The 6,000-nt window shown below is 38.1% G+C and overlaps 1 protein-coding gene across 1 annotated transcript in view; it reads left to right on the top strand.

Moving 5' to 3' along the window:
* Positions 1 to 4,908: 4,908 nt before the first annotated feature.
* The window catches only part of LOC310904396 (uncharacterized protein), a 126,335-nt gene continuing 125,243 nt past the window's right edge, over positions 4,909 to 6,000 (top strand). The window contains exon 1 of the mRNA XM_083849069.1: positions 4,909 to 4,977. The gene's annotated coding sequence lies outside the window, so the exon portion shown is untranslated. The remainder of the gene's footprint in view (positions 4,978 to 6,000) is intronic.

The raw sequence follows: 6,000 nt of genomic DNA, 5'->3' as shown, positions 1-6,000 counted from the left end.
AAAAAAATGCAGATTATTGACTTTACTATTGATGCAGAGGAGCCGTTATAGCCTATCAGGTAATTAAATACCCTTTAATAAAGAACCCATTGCATGGAGACTGAATTTGTGGAAATGATGAAACCTAATGGCTCCATAGAAATGATTGCATCGGGTCTGAAACACTTTGGGGGATATTGTTAATATTCACTTTCACGCTTGTAGTCATGAAAAATTCAGGAATTTTGTAGTAAATTACAAATATAAAGATGTATAGGTAGGGTATGTATAGCATATATCTATAGATGTATAGATATAGAGGTTGCTGTACTAATTTAGACAAATGTTGATGGGAAATGATCTTGCATCATTTTCTCCTTTCTGTAAAAACACAAAGTTAAACCAGCCCAGTGAAAACGGACAGCCATGATTTGAGAGTTATTGTAAATCCAAAATGTGCCAGGTTAAAATTTACAATTTTTATGTTCATTTTTTTGTCTGATTTATGAGCACTTAGCCACAGTCCAGCCCTTTCTAGTACAGCCATAATTTTGCACGGGTTATTCTGGGACTTATTTTATAGATAATGAAGGATTTGGGGTATATCCACATACAACATGGCCTTGAACCTGGAAATTGCTCCTTTCACCACTCAAATTAAATGTAAACTCAGTCCTAAATTCAGCCTCCTACTGTAGTCTCTTTAGTTTGCAGTTCTTCCTCTAAGTGTACATGCTCCTGCCCAGATATGTCCCCACAGATGTTATTACCCAGTTGTGTTGTGTTTTTTTTTTTAATACTCAGGAATTTAAAATTATTTGCATTTAGGCATGAAGGCACAAAGGAGTAGAAAATAGGAGAAGTGCCTAACAAGAAATGCCCCAGAAGAATGCTATGTTTTCACAACAGTTTGTTTCCTGTTTAGGCTTATGCACTGTATTTCTGGAAATGAAGCTGCACCCTTATCAAAAACAGCCACACCATTAAAACCCCTTGGTCAGCCCTCTCCAATACTGAACCCACCTGAAGAGCTGTCCCGTAGCCATCTGCTAGTGTGGCCCTTCAGTGGCGCTTTGTAAGGATCTAGACAACTAGGATTTCACACAGCCTGTGGCAAAGGGTTGGCATGAAGCAGGTGTGTGCATCTGCATTTTGGGACTCTGAAGCTGCAGCATGTCTGTTGCATACCTCTCCATGCTCTCTCTTCTCTTTGTGGGCTGACTATAACAGCAAATCTGCACAGAAGCTTGAAGACAAAAGGTACGGTATCTCTGGATGTTCATACTCACATTCTACCTAGGTTTGTGTAACCAACAGCAATAGAGACTACCTGGCCAGGGAGTCTGCATTTCTGTTTCAGAGTCCGCAGTACAAAATTATTGCTGTATTTTTGAGATTACTATTTGCTTTTTCTTATGTTTTTTTGTTTGTTTGTTTTGTTTTTACCAGAAATTTCCTTGTAGTTCCATTTAATCTGTGCTCTCTTCCCTCTCCTTTTTTGCCAAAAGAAGAAAAATCAAGGAAGATCGCGTTAGTACAGCCTGTGCTGTATGGTCTATGGGTGGATAAAATGTTTGTATCGACTTCTTATAATGAAAAGAAAAACATTTGCTTATTTTCATATAGTTACGATCTCAAACATTGGCTTTTACCATTGTCTGAGATTGTGCTTTTGTGTGATGGCTGTGCCCAAAAGCACAGGAATGCCGTTGTGATGCTAATAGCACTAGTTTGCCCAGTGCTTTGGGCAAAGCTTTGTTAAATATCCTCATATAGATAAAAACAGTGTTACCCTGAGTTTTAAAATGTTTTAGAATGTCTTCAGCTCTGTTACAACTAATGTGTAGTGAAACTTAGGTGCTTGTATACGTCTGGGTAGAATCAGTGGTAACATTGATTAAAAAAAAAAATCACTAAACTGTGCTTCAGAAACTGCAACTTTAAGTTGAAATCACAACTTTAGGAATCTTTTTAGTTTCCATTCAAATCAGTGAGACTTATTCTTAACTTTAAGTATCTCAAATGCTGTTCTGGAAAAGGTTGTTTTTACAATAATTAAAACAAACAAAAAAATTTAAAAGGCTTTTCTGTTTTCTACTCTTTCTGCAGGTTTATAAGTAGGATAGTAATAATGCTATAATTTAATATAGGTAATTTCTCTGTTTCTGTAAAGAAGCTTTATACACCAGTACAAAAGATTTAAGGCCCTCGAAATGTTTATTTTCAACTCTTTCATTTTAATGCTTTTAATCAAAGTTGTACCATAACTAAAACACATTAATTTGTAGAAGGACGCTGTAGAGAAGTCCCTGAAGTGCTTCCCTTTGAGGAGCTTTGTTAGTCCACGTAGAGGGCTTTATAAGCCACAAACATTATAATTACCTGATTTTTCTCTTGTTGAACTCAGTGGCAAAACCCTTATAGGTTGCAATGGCAGCAAGACTGAAAGGGACTGCTGTGCTTCAGTTTATTGTTCCATTTTCTGATTAACATCTTAAATTGCATTTTGATCATGTAGCTTCTACTAACGGAGAATGCCTGATGATCTTTTTGTTGATTTTCTGAGAGAACAACAGCTCATCTTGATGCTCAGCCAAGGCATCTATCATTTTGCTGTCCCTTTCAGTTACTGTGTTGAGAATGCAGCACAGCCCTGGCCCAGAGAGTCTCCGCTCCATCTGGTGACCTGTCAGAAGAGCTCTTAGACCGCTTTCCTTTCAGGGTCCAGCAGTGAATTTTTTATGCACAGAACGTGTTTTAACTTCTTTTGCGCAGGGTACATTTCAGAGGTCAGACTCAAAATGAAGTTAATATAATTCAAAAACTTATTGTACAACAGCTTGGTCAGCCTCTGTCCAGAAGAGGTGGTATTAACGTACAAAAAGAGTAGTGTCACTTAACTGTCCTAAAGGTCAGCGTTGGAGAATAAAAATGCCATGTTACCTCATGTTTGCTGCAATGACTAGTAATGGAATACAAGCGCTAAAGTGTAGCTAATGCATACCAGTGTGAGCCATTTCAGCATTTCTTTCCATTTCCTATTCTCCTAAACAGATGTTTTTCTTCCTGCTATGCACTTTTTTCCTCCACTGTTTTTTGAGCTGTCTCATCTAGCTCTTGTGAATACCACGTGGTATTCACTTAAGCATTCTGCACGTAACCTAGTACTGCAATTAAACGCAAGTGGGAGCAGGAAGAAAATGGCAGATCTGGAGTAAAACCTCTCCCAGAGATAATGGGAGATGTGTACAGATCAGATGTTTACAGATGGTAAATGTTTCCATAGTTGACCATGAGAGGAGTAACTATATGAAATGAGTGGGGAAACTGCAAGAATTTAACCTATACATCCTGCCTCTGGCAGGAGATACAGTGGTTATGGGAGCATAAACAAATAAAGCCCATGTGTATCTCACCTTGGGGATACTGGGGTCTATCCCCATGTGAATTTTGTAAGCCTCTAAACCCTTTGACCCTGACTTCTCTCTTATGTTAAGCCTGGATGGTGCATGTGCCAGCCCCACGTCTAGCAGACAGGCATGTGAGCCTGAAAAGTAATGCGGAGGAGAAAGTGAGGTCCTGGCCGCAATGCTACTTGTGACTGGGCAGGGGGGAGTTGACTGAATAACTCTGTGCTTCGGACACCCTTTTCACAATGATGAGTGACTTTTTTGTGTTGATAAACAAATTCAGTAAACACATTATTGCCTTCTTATTTTCTGAGCAACATCTCTAAATATTTTGTTGGCTATTCCTGAGCTTAGAGACAGGCACTGGGCAACGCAGGCTGAACATGGAAGGGACACGTATGAAAAAGGTTACAAGGCCCTTTACAAGGTCTCGTTCATTCTGTTTTCCAGTTTATGAAAACTAAATATTCCTGTCTTAGAATTATCCAGATAACAACTAACTTGTACTGTTCTTGCTTTGTCACTGTTGTACATATTATTCAATATTAACCCATGTGTCTGCTATAGGACACTTTGGAATGAAGGGTGTTACACTCTTGCGATTGCTGCAAAGCAGCCAGCATTAATTTCAGTTCTGAATTCTTCCAAATGAAATTACAATAATATTCCTTCTCTGCATTGGCATTGCTGACATCACCTAAAAACATTAACTCTAATTACAGGACTGATTTGGTCCCTTATTAGGCATTTGTTCAGGGCTAAATAGCTTGATAAAGCAGAACACTGTAACTCGACAGCAAAAGTTAAGCCTTCTGGATAGGGCTCCTACCATCTATGTTCCTTCCCTGGTGATGATGAATGTGCCCCATGAAGAGATTAGATCATTTGCTTCACTCAAGTAATAAAATGTTCTGTGCACTTTCTTTTTAGGCAGCTTGTTGATTCTGAGCAAGTGGGACTTGGCTGGTCTTGGGATTCAGCTAATGTGATACTGGAAATATTTGAAACTTGGAATTGACCATGAGCTACATTCAGTTTCATACATTCGATTATAGTGGTTAAAATACTATGTGATCTTAAATTTATTGCTGTTCTTTATTAGAAAGAGCTGTACCTGAATTTAAATAGATGAATGGATTTATTTTTATTTTTTTTCAGTCTGAATTTCATGAGGCACAGGAGCTCTTCCTTTATCATAACTTGCTGGTTAACACTTTGAAACATACAAAGTTCACTTCTTTTATCTGGAGAGTATTAGCTAATTAATATGTCATGGTTACATATAAGCAAAGATGTGCATTTCTGATACATATAAACAAATATTTTTTGTAGAATAGGTGATATGCAAAGAAACATTTTTTTCTGATCTGAAGCATTTGTGAACTCAGAGTTGAATCCCATTTTAATTAAAATCTAATCAATTAGTTTGTTTTGTATGAGAGAATTTGAATTGCCATTTCCCGTAAGTACTCCCAAATGACTGTATATCATATCAGTGTGTGGTCTTTTTCTCTTTCAGTTGAACCTGTCCTACTCTGTGTAATAGCTTGTGCATCAAAAAATGTGAATCAAATTTTCTACCTTTGTGGTGAGTAATCCTGATAGTTAATCGGTCTTCTCCACTGTTCATGACTACCATGTTAAGTGGAAGAACTTCTCCAGGTAGAGCTGAGCCAGACAAATGTGGGCAGTAGCTAAGATAAGTAACAGCACAATGGTTAGGGGCACGTATCCCCAAAAGAGTCTTTGTAACTAACATTATGTGCCTGGGACTACCTGTGATTTTCCCTGCATTTGTTGTGTAGTTCGGCAAACAAACTACAACTTCTGTATGCCTCAGCTTAATCTTCCGAAATAAAGGTTTTACCTGCTGGAACTATTACATACTCTATTGCCCATGCACTTCAGACACAAACATTTATTTATTTTTATGATGTGTGTTTTCAATCTTAAGAGTAGCAGGCTGCTAGTTACTGAAAGTAGAGGGGAATGTTTGATTTAGTGGAATTGGCGCACACATGCACCACCTTGTGTGAGGCTGTTACTTCAGTGTTTTCCTGTACTGGCTACTTGCTGTATTCTAAAATAAGCAAAGTAGTCCTAAATTATATGGCTGTCCTTTATGCATTGCACAGAAGGACACAGAGTAATCAATGTAAAGATTAAACAACAACGTCAATTAATCATTAAGTTTGGAAGTTCTTAGACCATTCAGCAAAGCTTTTGAATATCATTCAAGAAATGATGTAGGGCACTGCAATTTTCCTAAAGTCAGTCTGTACGTTTCTGCCTAATTCACGCGGCATTTTATTGATCCACCTCCTTGCTGTGCTGTACAGACGTGAAAGCTGCATTTCTGACTTATGCTCAGGTGACCTGTATGTGATCAGAAGAAACCAAAGACGTGTCCCAGATCTGCAGCTGTAGGTGTGTGGTTAAGTCATCAGGTCGCTTGTCTCAATGCATTTTAATTAACAGTGGGAAATGTGGCAAGTGTACTGCATCGGCAAGATAATAATGCTGTGCAAGTGCATTGTCCTGTGATGAAGAGTAATGCTTTTCTTTATTCTGAAATCTATTCCATAAGATAGTTTGCATGAACATTATTGAT

Source organism: Anser anser, assembly GCF_964211835.1.
Source record: "Anser anser genome assembly, chromosome: 9".
NCBI lineage: Eukaryota > Metazoa > Chordata > Aves > Anseriformes > Anatidae > Anser > Anser anser.
Note: the sequence above shows the minus strand (reverse complement) of the source record. Positions and strands in the feature narration are given on the sequence as shown.